Genomic DNA, 18,072 nt, shown 5'->3' with positions numbered 1-18,072 from the left:
TTTGCTCTCTGTTTTAATAAGTTTTCATTAAAGCTCTTTTGTTCCCTCCTCCTGTGTTCTGCATTTGAGCCCTATCAGCTTTCAGTTAAACCTCAAACGTGACACCCTAGGCATGTGGGAAAAACCCCCTTTGTTTAAGCTAAACCTTAACTTATAGTTGTGCATCATTTCTGTGTCGTAGCTATGGCCGTAACCGGGTGTGCACCTCCAGAGAAACTTGACCCTGTGATTGCTCCAGAATGCATTGCCTTTCTCTTTCCTTGTTCAGCCTCCAACACAACGACTGCTCAGACGTCTTTTCTGTGCTCTGTGCTGCGGTGATTTCACTGAAATCGACTGTTGATCCACGTTTATTTTTATTAACTTAACTTCCAACATGAGCAGCTCAGGTCCACTCACCGTTGTGCGAAGTACAGAGTGAAACTCAACGCATCTGACCCGTTTCCACCTAGCATTCCAGTGGAATAATTACAGAAAGCTGTTGACAAAGGTAGAAATGCTTTTGACAGTGTAGGCTGCCCACGCACCACTTGCAGAAGAATAAGCCAAGGTTAACAAAAATTTGTAAATTGTGCAATGTGGATGTTTGAGGTGGTAGTAGGTGATCATCACTCAGTACTACCAACTTGATTCACAATCAAAAAGCAAACATGGCATGCACCCAGTCCACTCAGGCAAAGACAACAACGAACACTGAACGCTGCGTTTAAAAGAAGAGAAACGTTTCCTGAAGACAGCGTCAAGAATACAGGGAAGATAAGCCTTCATGAACCCTTCTCTGAGACAGTATAACGCACAAGTGATTGTCTGTCAGCCTGAAACTATAGCCATCCCATAACTGCACCATCAGATATCTATGCTTCTATGTGTCATTATCAAAGCACTTTCTGTACAGCACATCAATATCCATTCGCTGGCTGTCACTTGTTTAATAAGCTGCTCTACGTATTAATTAACATCTTGTTTTTCTGATAAAGAAGCACTTTGCGAGTTGCCCGCTACGTTCTGCTCTATTTAATATGTTTAAATTAAGTAAAGAATGTTATAATTATTATTATTATAAGGGGTATTTTATATATACTTCATCTGAGAAAGGTTGAGAGTTTCCCTCCTCTAAGTTTATTTCCCATCTCTAGATTTAAGCCGACCTCGTGCCACCTAATTATGTGCAAGGTCAGCCTGCTGTAATGTTTCCGTGTCGCCGCTGCATACATTTATTTGGAAATTGCACTCTCGAGTGTGCAATTATGTTAAGTATAATGGGTATAATGACTCCAGCAGACACACACACACACACACACAAACAGGAAAGGGAAAGACCGATACTGTAAAAAGGATATAAGACTCTTAAACTATACGTTCTGTCTCCAAAACCTTCTCACATATCTTGACGGGTTTTAAGTGAGTTGCTAAAGATCCATTTGACCTCATTAGAACTCTTTAATATGTCGACAAAATAATAATCTGAATCTTTCTCACTTTAGACCAATTTAATGAAGCTTATATATGTAGCAGAACAGGCTGTATCAACACTGCACTCTTAGACACTTGTGAATTTCAACATATTATCTTCCCAGAGTTGGATATCGCCCTTGATCATTTATAAGGTTGAATCAGACATTAAAGATGAGGAGGTAGCATGAAGACGTAGGATTCATTCCAGGAGGAACTACATTTATGAAGGCGATAACATCATGTAGTGCAAAACAGCAACTTTTTAAAGTACTTTGATGAGACTTATTTAACGTCATAGTTAAATTCACCGTGATGGAGGCTGCATAAGTTTTAGGGTGATGCTCCTTCAAGTGTGGGATTCTTCCACCTAAATTGTAGCTACAGGGCTCAAGGCAGCTTGCTAGTTTCGGTAGGCGACCGTCAACTGCCTTATCCAATTAAATGATGGGTACAGTCATCCCGTATGAAGAGATCATGTATTTTGAATGTCCGATATTCAAAAAAACACAAACATTCTAGTCACGTTTAAATGTTAACATTTTGTCATAGTTTTTATCATCAGATATTAGCGTTAGCTCGTCAACGACTCATCTTAGAAAAAACACTCATTGGCGAATATTTTTCGTCATCTTCAAAAATAATAACACTGTGATTAAACTTGTTTATCTCATAGACTGTATAAAGATGGATGATGGCACAGCTCCTCTAAAGTGAAGCCAAAGCAAGTAGAGCTCCCCCTGGTGGCTGTCTGCAGTATAGGTTATAAGCTCCGCCTCCTCCATGTTGTTTTTTTTTCAAGGAAGATTTCTGTCATTTTAGGTAGTTAATATAATGTTGATGTATACTCAAGTGTAAACCTTTTGGATAATTTTTGTTTTATTTAGTTATTTTAATGCTATAGAAACAGGATGTGACATAATGGCGACCACCAGTTGCCATGCCAACTGGCCGAGAGTTAAAGTAAGTACAGTGTATAATTCAACATTTCCTTGTAACTGGTGGAGGTAGAGCAGAGCGCAGTATTAACTAAACGGAAACGCAAGTGAGTTTAGAAGAAGTGTGGGCGGAGCATCGATATCGCGGCTCCACGTGGCTCCACTCTCGGACCGTACTGATCAGACTCTGGCTCCAAACTTTCCCGTATCCCCGGGAAAATAGCATCAGTTTGGCCGATGCGAAGAAACGAGGATGCATCTTCCATATTTATATACAGTCTATGCTTTATCTGCTTTTTTTCCCCTTTGAGTGGAAAAGCTGTATTCAAAGAAAGCAACTGTATTTTGCTTTAATGAGTTCTGTGTATTCCTTAAGGCAAACTCAGGATAATGGAGAGGTGTTAAGAATGTGAAACTTAATTTTACTTAAAGCTTAGAGAGGTTGCTTCAATGTGGAATTAAGTTGAAAAGAAAGACGGAGGTGTTTTATTGTGAGGAAGGTTGAACATTTCTTTTCTGGTTTCACTCTCTGCGCCAACTTCTCTCTCTGTCTTTATTTCTCTGAGAACACGTCCTTTCAATCTCTCTCTCCATTTTTCTCCAACCTTGACCCTTTATTCTTGTTCCTCCTTTTTCCCTGGACTCTCGGTGTGCACTTCTCTCTCACCGGCGCGATGTTATTCACCGGGTCTGCTCTGGTCCCTGCGCACTCTCCTCTTCCATCGCTCTTCACCGCTGACCCCGCTCGCACCACGGGGCCCTATCAGGATGAAATATTGAACTGGGAGAGCTCCCTCAAGGCATTTGGCAGCCTCACACTCTGTCCCCGAGTCCAGCTGAGGTGAAAGATAAAAATGCATCACGGTAACCCTTCCTCTGCACCAGGTCCTCCCATAAAGCTTTACACACTCCATTCTGCGCCACCGGTGTCCAATCTCTTCCTGCTCTTATGGCTATTTAATGTAATTATCAGCGAATCTGATCCAATTAAAGCCGTATTTGTCACCTCTATGTGGCCAATATGGTAGAAAACAACCATCATTCCAAAAAATAGGTGGTCGCACAGAATCTGTAAAAGTACTTGCACGGCTGCATAACTTTGAGACATTATGACAGTATAACTGAACAAAACATTATGCATGACTGATAGTAATTCAATAAAAGTGCTACTTGCATGGATTTTTAATGTTTTTGGAGCTGAGATGTTCAGCTGCAGACTAATGTGTGCACAGTGTGCTACAGCTGTACACAGTCACAATTTTTCCATATTTCAAAAAAAAAAAAAACATAAATCACACACTTGCACACTTTTAAGCAGAGCTCGCAGCGTGGCTCCGGGGATGGTAAACCTCGTTTCTGTCCATCTCTTGGGTTGGACCGAAATAGCTCAACAACAACATCTATGGGCTGTAAATTTGTTGTAGATATCCATGGGGCGCAAAAGATGAATCCTAGCGCTGTTTGCGAGTTTGCGACCATCTGTCTTTTTTTTTTTTTTCTTGAGAAATGCTGTGAGGTCGACATCTGTGACTTTCAGTGAAATGTGCTGCGCAATGGACGAAACAAAATTCAGTGGACTGCCAAAACATCATCTCCAACAGTCAGTCCAATCAGCCTCAGCTGGACTTTATTTTTGTTTTTAAGGCTGATTAGCATTTGTTAGCTAACTCTCTAACTCTCTTTTATTACCTGGCAGCCTTGAACTTGCTAAAAATCATCTGTGATTGTGGGAATGTTGGAACGCTGATGTTAGCATGTAGCTCAAAGCATCACTTTGAGGACAGAGTTACAAGCATGACTGTAGAGTTTTAGTTTTCAATTCTATTTAATTTACAACCAGGGCGTGCACTAAGGTGGCCTTCTAAAGACTATATAACACAAACTCTGCATACAAAACTCCACAGTTCTAACTTCACTGTTGACTACAAAGGCAAAACAAAGGCACCTGGACTTATTTCAGAACTTGTTCAAGTGGCTTTTTCCATTTTTGAAACATCGTGAATGGTAAAACATCTTCAAGAAAACTCAAACTTTATATTGGGATGCTTTCACGTTCATATTTCATTACGGTTCAGGGAGTAATTGATGCAATATTGTTCCAATGTTGCATTAAACTCTGTTTCGGGTTTGTGTTTACAGGGCAATCGAGACAAGTTCTTGCAAACAGTTATTTATTTGGTCCTAATTTTGCATAAAAAAATGGATTTCAGTAAATCAATAAATATTCAAATTGAAAAAGGAGACTGCAGCGTTTATCGCTTTTCCTGTCGTTCATTTATTAGTGTTCTGTATATAAACAATCATAAATAAATGATAAAGTGTCTAGGCTGTGTGCAGAAAATAACTTTTATGATTATACACCGATCAGGCATAACATTATGATCCTAATATTGTGTAGGTCTCCCTTGTGGTGACTCATCAGAGAATGGACATCAATCAATCAATATTTATTTGTATAGCACCTTCCAGCACCCAATGGTGCACAAGGTGCTTTCCAGGGTAAAAACAAGAGCAAAAGCAATATTACTAAAACATAATTAAGACACAGCTGCAGCTTAAAAAGGTGCACAAAGTGCATTCAAGCGTAAAAACAAGAATAAAAGCAATACTACTAAAACAGAATTAGAACGCGACTATAACATAAAGGGGGCAACAGTCCCAGTTAGTGGCTATGTGTGAAATGCCAGCCTGAATAAATGCGTTTTTAACTCTGACCTAAAAGTTGTGAGCTTGTTGGCGGATTGAATGTGAGCTGGGAGAGCGTTCCACAGTTTGGGGCCTAGGACGGCAAAAGACCGCCCCCCTAAAGCCTTGTAGTTGGACCTAGGGATGATCAAGGTGGTGTGATCTGCGGACATGGGCCTTCTGAGGGTGTCCTGTGGTGTCTGATCAACAGAATATTGTTAATGGGGGGCCTTTGAGGGGAGGGGCCTCTGTGGATCATCCCACAGATACTTGATCAGTTTGGGATCTAGTGAATTTGGAGGTCAGGTCAACACCTTGTGCTGTTCTTCATGTTGTTGTTTTTTTGTTGTTCCTAAAGTGTTTTTGTGTGTGTGTCTGTGTCAGGCTGCATCCTGCTGGGGATGGCTGCTGCCATCAAGGAGCGTCATTGCTATGGGGTGGGGGTGCCTGGTCTGGTCTAGGTGGGTGCTACATGTCTAAGGAACATCCACACCAATGAATGCCAGGTTTTCTCTGATCGTTGCTCACCGCCGACTACCAGAAAACCATTAAAGTCGTGAATTGTCTGTAAATGTGAAGATATGAACGGGAGGATTCTTTGAAAGCTGACAGCTGTTTACACTCAGTGTGTACAACAAAAAGGAAACACCTGCTAGAGTCATGCTCACACTTTTTGATTTGATGAGAGAAGTTTGTCAGTGATCTGTCGCTTCTGTGCGATAAAACGGCACAAAAGTTTCACGAACTCGATGCTCATCAACGTACATGCACTTAAAACTCTGCATGCATTTAGCTCGTACCTTTAATAAGATTTAGAAAAGTGCAATGTCAGGACACTACTCAGAGTCTTTTTGCATATAAATCACCAAACTAAAACTGCAGCTCGATTTTTTTTTTCTTTTTTTTCTACATTCCCTCACAGGCTAATTTCTAATCCATCATTCTATCAAACCGCTCCGACTACACCCACAGGATGGAGGGGAGTGTCTCCCTCATGACAGGGTTCAATAAAAACTGAGATTAAACGATTTATCTTCTCATAATATTCCACCATGAATATCAAACAAGGCTGATTCCGTGGTAATGAGAGAGGAGCCCGGAGGAGCGTGGCCATCTATTGGATTTCCAAAAATCGATGCCCTCGAATGGAAAAATGCATGAGCCACCTGCAAACACTGAATCTTAACAATGGAACCAATGCGCCGTGTTTCCTGTAGCGCTCCTCGCCGTGCCCTGCAGGAATTTAACTTTCTAATCCTGCCTTCACTGATGTTGGTGTTTTTTTAGCTTCGCTTAATGCAAGGAATGTCTGCTGAGCAAGCATGTTTTTTTTTTCCTATCAAAGCTCCCTGCTTCTCATTTATCCACTTGCACATATTTACGCATTTTATCTACTAAGACTCGTAGACTCATGAGCTGCATTTCATGGGGCTCCCTTGTGGTTATGTGCTCTCCCCAAACTCCAACACAACGACAGTCGTTGCATTTTCCCTCGCATGTTTTTTCCCACCAAGCAGGAATTCAAACCACTGACGTTCATCCCCGTTTCTCTAACTGCGGGGCGACTGCCACCCTCCTATGGCGACATTGCAGCGTGAATGATTTATGGTCTGACCCTTGTTTGTGTTCTCGGGGTGCACAGGGGACACATTTATGTGAGCTCACAAAGAGCTCATGGGAAAAATACATATGAGAACGCTTTACAGACGGGAAGCATTAGCGCAGACAAACACGGGTGTGTTTCGAAAGACCTCGTAGCAATGGCACGCGGCTCTGCGAACCCCGAGCTGCCTCATCAAAATAATAATTTAGCCCCGCGAGGCTGTCACTCTCGTAAATCTCCCGGTCAGCTTTGTCTGCGTGCAAAGAGACGCCGGCTGAATCCAGCCTCTGGGACTGGTGTGCTTTTCATTACGGGAACAAAGGTGTTGCAGGTGCAAACTGCTCGCACTCGTGCAGCTCCAGCTGGTTCTGCTTTGACGGTGAAACATGGTACAGCGCGAGGCCAGCCCTAACACACACACACTGCTGTGGAGGGGATTACTGCGGGACGCATGTCAGACACGGAGAATGTTCGGCTCTGGGAAACTCAGAAACAGCTGTCTTTAACGGTATTTCAGCCGTTTTCATATGTTTGCAATGTTCACGTTGTTAAAGACTCGACGGTATAAACATTTCTCGGAGGCAGAAACTATTTCTGGTTGAGTTGAAGCTCAATGGGCAAAAACAAACCACAGGTTTTCCGGTTAAGTAACGTTAGACTCCGGCCTCCACTGAGAAACAAATACTCTTCTTATGAACTGATAAAGTTTTATTGAGCAGTATATGCAGTCGTTCAGGTTTGGATGATGAACTCTTAAATAATATCCTAATTAAATCCGGTCATGCTCTCCCACAGTCATAGAGCGCATTGTTTTTAGATTGTGACCCCGTTACAGGAACATGACAGAGAATGACTTTACTTTTAATTTTCATTCATTAATTTCCTATAAGCACTTGTCCTCTAGAGCGTTTCGGGGGAGCTGGAGCCTGTCCCAGCTGTTATTGGGCGAGAGGCGGGGTACACCCTGGACAGGTCTCCAGTCTATCAACAAGCATGTCTTTGGACGGTGGGAACTCCACATGCAACATGCAAACTCCACACAGAAAGGCCCCAGTCTGCCAATGGATTAAAACCCAGAACTTTCATGCTGTGAGGCATCAGTGCTAAATGAATTAATTATTGACGGCCATGAAGGAAAACACTGTCTATTTTACTTATGACACTGCATTACCTCATTCTTATGCTCGGTTTATACTTCTGCCTCTATTTGACAGTGTAGCTACGGCGACATCCCAGACCATACGCAGACCCTAACGCCGTAGCCTGACATGCCCCTCCCCCAGAAATGTGCAGCGACTCAGACCGCAAGAGCTGTGATTGGTCCGCTTGGTAGTAGCATCTTTCCGCTTTAGTATTTCCGGCTGCATCTCCATCTCCGCAGTTATCGAATCGATTGTTTTGGATCAATGAAGATGGAACACATGGAGGAAAGGTTAACTGAGGAGGTTCAGAGATACAAACATTTGTATGACTTGTCTTCAGTCGCCATTCTTGAAAGTGAAGCAGGAAGTAGAAACAAAAATGAATCTGACTGGCAAAAAAAAGACACAGCGCAGACTAGCGTTTGGGTGCAGTTGTTACAGAGCGAGCCAGACTGATGAGCACACAAATATAAATGGCTCGCACCAGCGTAGGCTACGTACGTAGGTTACTGCATCTAGGTCCTGCCGAGGTATAAACTTCTTTTTTTTTCCATATTCTTTGTTTTCATATCCAGATGCCAACAGTTTTAGTTCATGTTTGCACTGGCTGCAACACTAGCAATGCTAGATTTATACTGAACCGACCAACTAGCTGCTGATGTACAGTATATTATATTACACAATCATTGTGAAGTACCAGTGTTAGTTGTTTTAGCTAGTACCAGATTTTATTCAGATTATTTTGTGTGTGTGTGTCTAATCTTGGTCAATCACGGATCGGATTAATTTTAAAGTCTTTGGATTGTCCCAAACACTTTTTTATTTGATCCTATACATTGGCATCTTATGTTTTCTTATGTATTTTTATACTGTTGTTTTACTCTGTTTGCATTGTATTCTATCTCCTTGCAACCGTCACTTTATGGGAGCAACTGCAACAAAACTATTTCCTTGCAGGATCAATAAAATATTCTGAATCTAAATCTTAAATCATAAAGGAACCATGTTTTACAGGATGATCATAGAAAAATCAACTGCTTCGTTTTGTTAATTATAAAAATATAGAAACATTTAATTAAAAAGATATATCTTAGAGTGAAGTCTAATACTGCCTTAATTCAATCTAATCCTATTTACAGTTTAATTGCATCCTCAGACTCTGGGAGGGGTTGGTGTAACCACACTAATGTGCAATAATGGGCCCGAGCTCTGAGCATCCCCACCCCAACCGAGCTGTGTCAGCATCGTGATAATCTGTTCAGCTTCTGCAGCCAAGACGAGACTCTGTATGTCTTACCCAGGTGCTTTTTATGAACTAGTCAAACTGTGACTACACTCTCTATGAACCTCAAACCCTGCGTGTGTCATCAAGGCCTGTTGTTTTTATTTTTGATTTCTTTTTAAACCAGAAACTTTCCTGTGACCGCACTTTTCTAACAAATCTAAAAATCTAAAACACACACTCTGCTGTTTTTAGCTGCAACATACGGTCTTGAATTCTCAAATTGAGTAGTACGCTGTTTTAAGACTACCAGATGGGTAGTTAAAGCTGACATATTTTTGTTATCGCCTCAAAGAACCCGTAGCACATGGCACCACCGTCAAATCAGAAACAGATTGTTCCCTTCTTCCATTCCTGTCTGCCGTCCAGACCTCTGATGGGCTCAGGGTGGAAACACAGAAGGCCAACTGTCGTTCCTTTCAGACCTCGCTGTCCATCAGTTCTCACGCCGTGGTTCACAGAATATAAACAGCTGAGCTTTGAGATCTGCGCTGTACAGGTTACTCAGACGAGGAGGAGTCTCTGCACCGGAGCACTGGGCTCGTCTGAGAACCTGGCACTAAGCACCTCCGTAAAAAATCATCTTGAGCTTTTTGCATTCCACCAGAGAGAGAGCGGGAGAGAGCGGTGAGCTGGCAGCTGGCCAGAGAGAGTGAAATATTATCGTGGGAGAACGCATCGAGACGAGCTCCGCCAACGTAAAGCTTCCACTCAAGTTCAGGGGGTTAAAAAGCCCCAGAGCACAAGCTAAATGATAAGGGCCCGGCGTGCCATGCTTTAGGAATATATGTGCTCCTCTCCAGCAGGTGTGACGGGCCGGAGAGGGGAGGGGAGGTGCCTGGCGTTGAGGAGGTCCGCTCGCTCTCCAGCTTTGATCCTTCCCTGTCGTTTTGTCGGTCTGCACGCTCACCCCTCCCAACCCCCCAAATACAATTTATAGAGTCCATTAGATGTTTATGGGACATGTGTAAATCAAATGAGAGCCTGCAAAGCAGCCCTGACTCACTCTTTGTTCTTTTTATTTTATCGTCATACAGACCATGCGCTGAGCATTCGTTTGTCATTTGGAAGTAAACAGTGGAAAAAAAAAGATAAAGCACTAGAGAGAGAGAGAAATGGCAGCAGGATCTGAAGGTGTTTTAACCACATTTATTCCTTTTGTTGACTTGGACTTTCTTCTACATAACAATAGAAAACTTAGATAGAAAAAACTGTCTTATTGTATAGTAATTTCAATATCTATCAAGGTAATTAATTCATGTTACGGTCGTTTTTTTTAATCTATTCAATCTTAAAGTACGATTAATCTAATCTCTATGGTGACCAAAGCCATGATAAGCTGTAAATATCTCCACGTTGTCACCTCATGGCTATGGTCTTAACAATCAGCCATGTTCCAGCAGATATATAGCAACGTTAGCATTGGCTAAGAGATCGCTCTAGCTGCTTAACGCTCCACTGTGCTCATCAGCTAGTCACTAGCCACCTGATCTTGCATTTGCAATAAAATTTAGGGTTGCATTCCAATCCTGCTGATCACGTTTGAGGTACTATACGACCAGTTACGTTTCTGACACCAGACACCACAGGACCCTCAGAAGACCCATGTCCATTCTCTGATGAGTCACCCCAAGGGAGACCTACACGATATTAGGAAGGTGGTCATAGTGTTATGCATGATTGGTGTATATGGAATTGACTTCCTAAAATAGTAAAAGGTCTTGTACTTACATAGTGCTTTTTTACCAGTTGGTAATCAAAGCACAGGTGGTTCATGGTCGACCCACATTAACAACCTACTGAGGTGAACCTGCCCCTCGATTCTGAGTCTTTGGACTTACATCTTTAGAGAATTATTTTCCTGGTTCATTATGTTGCTGTTCCTCTAGACCGGCTTATGCTATGCCTTATAGCCTCAAATCAATCAGTTCATATTGACAGTAAATACAGATAACTTGGTTCTAACCAGGAGAGACATCCGCTAGGGCTTAGAAACTGAACCTGCTGTTCAAAGCCTTGTGTCTTTATCTATTTCTGCTTGTTTTCCTACCTATTGCTGTGTATTACTGGTCTGCAGGGTAAATTATTTACTGTGACCGCACTTCAGATTCTGCTTGCTTTCCACAGCATCACTGCTGCTTTGATCACTTCCCTATATTAGGTCATTATAACAGAACATGCATGTTTTGGCAGTTATTTCTGCTGTCCAGTTGTGACAAGTTCTAGACTTGTTATATTACCACTAAACCACGCCAACTGTGGTGTTACAGGCTCCTGAGGATCACCTGTACGTCACTGCTTCAAGGTGAAAAGCTAACCCACTGGGGACCTGCTGCACAGCTAAACAAATATGAAACATGTGCAGGCTAGCTAGGAAATGTTCCAGATTCCCGTCACCTACATTCCCCATGCAGAAAACAAATGGAACTTGGAACTCAAAACGCACGAAACAGACTTTACCGCTCACTCTGTTATGTGCTCTGTCAAAGAGCACATTTCCATTAAAAGCCATTGACGCTAACTCGGCGTTAGCGCGGGTGGGTAGACACAGAAATGGACTGTGATGCTGTCACGAGTGTAGACTGAGACCGATGTGTCGCTGCAGCTGCAGGACTGCAAAGCAATTTCCCAGCGTGCAGATCTGTGCACAGGATCGATAAATCACATTCCTGATTACTCGGCGGGGGGAAATGGAGTTTGTATTGTTTCTCCAAGACAAATGTAGGCTCCAGGCAAGATAGATCTTATTTTCAGGGCCAAAGAAAGACAACCGGCACGTAACACATGCACACACCTCCATCTCCACACAGCCCCCCTCCCTACTCTGTTAAACCGAAAACTACTTTTCCCCCTTTCACTTTTCTCTTTCATTACACTCCAAAATTCTCCCGTTCCTGTTGGGCTCTCGCTCCTTTTCCCTCCTTTTTTTTCTTCTCCGGTTTGCTCCATTTCTTTCAAGGTGGCAATTTCAATAACTCCTCTGTGATTGAATCAATTGAAAGTTGCAAAGCAATCACGAAAACTTCTTCAAAGATCACTTTTTTCTCTCAGAGCGCGGCCCTCTTCGCTGCAAAGCCACCATGTTCCACCTCCCACACATCCTGGGTTTGAAAACAAGTCAAAGGCAACACGCCTCGACACAGGCCGCGTGTTAACAAGTGTAACACATGTTTTGTTTATGACATGTTTCTCCAGTTTCCTCCTTTTTGTTTTTCCTTGATTAATTAAAAACCAGACCAGAAACTCTGATTGCACCAGATACATTTCGATTTAATTTCATCTGGATCATAAATTACTGAATTTATCTACAGGTCAAGAGTGCTGCAAGGAATCCTTTACTCCCCACATTAAAACAGGACTCTGGCGTGTCTGACTCAAAGGGCAAAACATTGGAATCAATTTGGGGGGGTGGGGAGAAAAGTAATTTTCTCGAGGATGTTGAAAGATAAAATAACCAGATGAGATTATCGGTCTGTTACGGAGCCCAGAAACTGTCACGGAGAAAAGGAAAATCAATTTGTCCTCACAAATTAATAATAAATAAACTGCGAAACAGACAACTGAAGCTAAATGAGCCACTTGGACTGAACATGGTTTTGTTCTGATTTCTGGACGGCGAGCCGTACAGTAAATCACAAACATATGTTCAAATCTCAACTGTATCATAAAAGATTTTTCTATTTCTTTCACGTAAGTTATCAAAGGTGTGCACACAAATTCACAATCCAACAGAAAAAGCAGGAAGACATTTTTTGTCTAAGAGACAAACGGTTTGACAACCTTAGAATCTCCATGTTTTGCAGACGATGTGATCCTGTTGGTTTTGTCAGACTGTGACTTTCAGCACACACTGAGATGGTTGGGATGTGAAGCAGCACCTCCAAGTCTGAGGCCACAGTTCCCTGCCAGAAAACAGCTGATTGCTCCTCTGGGTTCCCTCCTTCTTTGTTTATTTTCATGAGTGAAAGTAAAAAGGAGCATGAGACGAACAGACAGACTGGTGCAGTAACACCAGTCGGGAGGCTATTGTACCGGATCATTTATGAAGAGGGAGCTGAGATGGAAGGCAAAGCCGGTTACCCAACGTTCTAACCATCACCTATGGTTTACAAGTTTAAGATCAGTACCATCACAGATACAAGCGTCCAGAGTGAGTTTCCTCAGTTAAAGATATTGGCCGCGGAGCTCTGATATTTGGAGAAAGCAGAGCTGCTGCTCATAAGGAGCCAGCTGAGATGGTTTGGGCATCTGATCAGGAAGCCTCCTGGATGTTTGCCAGGCACAGCCAGCTGGGTCAAGACCCCAGGGTTGACCCAGAATTCACTTATGCTTTACAGATCTCATCTGGCCTGGGATCAAACTCAGGATGCCTCAAGAGAAAGTACAAAATGTTGATGGGGGGGGAAAGCACATCTGTAATACTCTGTTTAGCCGTCCTCCAAGGATGAATGGATGACACCTGATCTATAGATTAAAGCATTTCATTGCGACCTGTCCAGGTCGTACCCTGCCTCTCGCCCAATGACAGCTGGGATGGCCCCTTCCCCTGTAATACTGCCCTCTATAGGGTAAAAATATTCAGATTCTGCTTGCTTTCCACAGCACTACTGCTGTACCAAGCGCTATTAAGATGTGAACCTTTCCAGCCCTAACTGAAATATATAAATAGACCAATCAGGCATAACATTATGACCACCTTCCTAATATTGTTGGGGGGGGGGGGGGGCTTTGAGGGGAGGGGCCTCTGTGGATCATCCCACAGATACTTGATCAGTTTGGGATCTAGTGAATTTGGAGGCCAGGTCAACACCTTGTCCTGTTCTTCATGTTTTTTTTTTTTTTAGTTGTTCCTAAAGTGTTTTTGTGTATGTGTCTGTGTCAGGCTGCATCCTGCTGGGGATGGCTGCTGCCATCAAGGAGTGTCATTGCTATGGGGTGGGGGTGCCTGGTCTGGTCTAGGTGGGTGCTACATGTCTAAGTAACATCCACACCAATGAATGCCAGGTCCAGAAGTTTCCCAGCAGAAGATTGAACTGTCACAAGATGGTCAATGTTATTTACTTCTCCTGTCAGTGGTTTTAATGTTGTGGCAGATCAGTGTATATATTCACAGTATATAAAATACCGTATGCAAATCCAGTATTACCTTATGATTATATTAAAGTGATAGCTACAGTACCTGAGTAAAACAGAGTAGTAAGATGTAAGACGTACTGCTGTGTCACATACCTTGAGTTTAACTTTGTAGGACATTTATAAATGAGACAATTAAGATGCAAGAAACCAAATCAACACGTAAACTGAAAAAACTTAAACAAATCTCTAATTGCTGGAAGCAGTTCACAAAATGTTCAACACCTGGAATAAAACCTCACCACGCTGAGACAACAACCTCATTCCTCATTGTCTTTTCATCACCCTGTTTGTCTCGAGGCTCCTTTTCAACTGGAGACGCCTCCTAAAAGACGTCTTTACTCCATTTGTGTCTCCGTGCTCATGTAGACACATGCATGAATCTTTTCCAATGACTTGAAGGCACATTTTTTTCTGTTGCATTTTATTGTATTGAGCCGCCGCATTGGGTGTCAAAGATAGAAGAAAAGAGAGGAAACAAACATCATTTCTTCCCCTCGAGGGATGGACCTCCCGATCATGTCTGTCACTCATCCCAGAACAAGATTGCACAAAGCCGCAACAAGAGACTCCGGTGTTAGTCCCATTTCATGCAGGTGTGGACACGCACACGCTTTCTCAAATGTCCTTTTGCAGCACATGTGAAAAATTCCTCCAATAACGTGAATCTTGCCAAGACTAAGTGTGCCCGTGCTGCTGCAGTGCGCTAATGGAAGAACTGTCATCATCATCTATAGGATCATTTGGTGACTTTTTTTTTTTTTGAAATAAAGGAGCGTAAATGTTTATAGAGCCCTTGAGGCACGTAAGCAAGTCTGACCTCATCCGAGCAGATATAAAGCGTCTGCTTTCGGTGGGAGTGCAGATGGAAACTAGCTCCGGCGTGATCTGTAAATCACAAAATCTGCTCCACTCAATCGAACAGCTGTTTGTTTTTGTTTTCTGCGCACAATTATAAAGCTCGAGATCTTTCGACTTCTAATGATCTGCTTGAGTGACGCTGCACTGAACGCTCGCAGAGGAACTTTTCTTTTTATGCAGCTTTTATACTTGGACTCCGTATAATATCAATTCAAATCAAGCTTTATTGTCATTTTGACATGCACGCAACTGTAATGCAGACGGAATTAAATGGCGTTTCTGTGCAAACTGCAGGTAAATAAGCTAAAAAGTAAAAGTCTTTGCAAGAATTTTCATTCTCAGTTGTATTCGGTAACGGTTTCAAATTCACACCGTCTCCTCTACGGCCTCATTCGACATTTCCAGCCTTAATTTGAAAAACATCTTTTCTCACCCCAGCGCCCCCCCCCCCCCCCCCCCCCCACCGCGTGACACGTAAAGAAATCTGATCAGACCTGCAAGCTGGCGAAAACGGGCTCCCTTTGTTGCACCCTTTGAAACCAAACTTACACCGGCGCTGACAGTGCTGCTCGTACAGGCGCCACAGCAGCAGAACGTGGTGATCTCCCTAAAGCTCCCGGTATCAAACTAAACTGCCCCCACATTCTGCTGGTGTTTAGGAAATCTGGAGCTCGGAGGAGCATTTGAGAGAATAAGTGACAAAGAGAGGAGGGAAGGGGGGGACAAGAGAGAAAAGCACTGGGCCTGAAACTAGTGAGACCGGTGTGTGTTAGTGTTTCTGAGCGACGGAGAGCGGGAGGTGATTACTTTGTGTTAATCTTGTATCAGCTTTCCACCATTTGGAAGCTTCCCAGCGTATTACTCATTATCTGCAGACAAGTCTGTTAAATACAGATTAGACGGGGCGAGCAAAGGGACGCAGTATTCCTGAAACTTTCTCATGAAACCCGTCCATGCAGGAACAGTCTGTCTTCCCACGGGTTATCTGGGCTCGTCTCTTAGATGTCCCCACCTTTTATTTTTTTTTCTCCCCCTTCGTGTGCGTGTCTCCTCCCCGCTCTCCTCCAGCTGCGTTCCATATTTCAGCCTTCCTCTCCAGCAGATTTTAAATTGAGCTATCCCCGTAATTCAAAAGACGACAGTGAAGAAATAGAAAAAAAGAAAAAGCTTTTTTAGACGTTCATCTATCATGGTTTTGCCTATTTTTTTTTTGATGACCTGGCGGGTTCCAGCCGCGTGAGGCCACATATTTCCTCATAATTACTTTCCACTTTCAAAAAGAAAATCAATGGATCCATATGAGCGTGCGTGCGTCCCGGTGCAGTAAGTGCACCACGGGTGAGTGCTCCATTTAAAAAGGTAGCTCCTGATCCAATAAGGTCCAACAGTCTGCAGCAGCATGCTATGGCTGCAGCTCAGGATGCTGCTCACATGAGTTAATGATACCGGAGAAATGGTCGGTCTCGGAAATGTGACTCCCCCCCGTCTAAAGGAATTTTATCAGCAGCTTAATCGTATGCTAATACTAATATACACCAATCTGCCACAACATTATGAACAGAAGAAGTAAACAGCACTGATCATTTGTGACAATTCAGTGTTTTGCTGGGAAACTTCTGGACCTGGCATTCATTGGTGTAGATGTTACTTAGACATGTAGCACCCACCTAGACCAGACCAGGCACTCCCACCCCATAGCAATGACACTCCTTGATGGCAGCAGCCATCCCCAGCAGGATGCAGCCTGACACAGACACACACACACTAGGAACAACTAAAAAAAACAAACATGAAGAACAGCACAAGGTGTTGACCTGGCCTCCAAATTCACTAGATCCCAAACTGATCAAGTATCTGTGGGATGATCCACAGAGGCCCCTCCCCTCAAAGGCCCCCCCACTAACAAGATCCTGTTGCCAGACACCACAGGACACCCTCAGAAGGCCCATGTCCATTCTCTGATGAGTCACCACAAGGGAGACCTGCACAATACTCAAGTTCACGGTACAGCAGCAACACTGTGGAAAGCAAGCAGAGTCTGAAGTGTAGATACTTTTACCTAATTTTACTTTTTGCCTAATATTGTGAAGGTCTCCCTACACAATATGGTGATCATAATGTTATGCCTGATCTGTACGGAGGCACATTGCCACCCCGCCAGAAAAAGAAAAACGGATCATGTAATAACCTAAAAACGTTATTGTTATACCAAGATTTTTTTCACTTTGGTGGACAAGTTGTTGGTTTTTTTTGGACTTCCAGGATCAATAACTCATCAACGAAACAATGCTAAGACACAGGCGACGATTATTTCCTCTCGTGGTTAAGTGGACAATGAGCTACAACCTAGTTTTCATCAAACCGAGCTGGCAAACGACATTAGTCTGGTTTCTATTTGCACCCGACTGAGAGACGAGTGCACAGGGACCGTGTACCAAATGCAACGCCGAAAACAGCAGCTAAAGAAATAACCGCAGACATTAAGAAGCTCTTGCTGCTTCTACTACAACACACTGTTTCTTTACCATTTTCTCTACAAGTCCCACCCCTGGTCCCCTGCAGGGGGCTATACCTTTATAAATTCAACCGCTGCCATAGCTTCTCAGGCGACGACGGTCTGTTTACTACGGCAAACAGTGTGTGTTTTTCTGTCTTTGTTTAAAAAATAAAAAACAGATGTGCACATTAACAAGGAGATGAGTTGCACTCTGCAGGCGAATTCCTCCAAGAAAAATAACCTGCTCCCGGTTTATGGCTCCTAAAGACGGAGCTGTCCGTAAATCACAAAAGATAAAACGGAATACGCAAACAATCTCCAAAAGTGAGTGCACAGTAATCACACGTTCCGTCAACGCTTCTCTTCGGAAAAAGCATAGCGACAGAAATACACTAAAATGATCAACTTGTGCAGTTTGTGTCTGAATTCCTTTCATTTAAAATGTTTGCATTCAAGCTTTGAAAGGATAACCTTAATTA

The 18,072-nt window shown here is 42.9% G+C and overlaps 1 protein-coding gene across 1 annotated transcript in view; it reads right to left on the bottom strand.

Moving 5' to 3' along the window:
• Positions 1 to 18,072, bottom strand: part of znf385d (zinc finger protein 385D) — an 87,728-nt gene that overhangs the window by 57,479 nt on the left and 12,177 nt on the right. The window lies entirely within an intron of this gene.

Source organism: Chelon labrosus (genome assembly GCF_963514085.1).
Source record: "Chelon labrosus genome assembly, chromosome: 12".
NCBI classification, from domain to species: Eukaryota; Metazoa; Chordata; class Actinopteri; order Mugiliformes; family Mugilidae; genus Chelon; species Chelon labrosus.
Note: the sequence above shows the minus strand (reverse complement) of the source record. Positions and strands in the feature narration are given on the sequence as shown.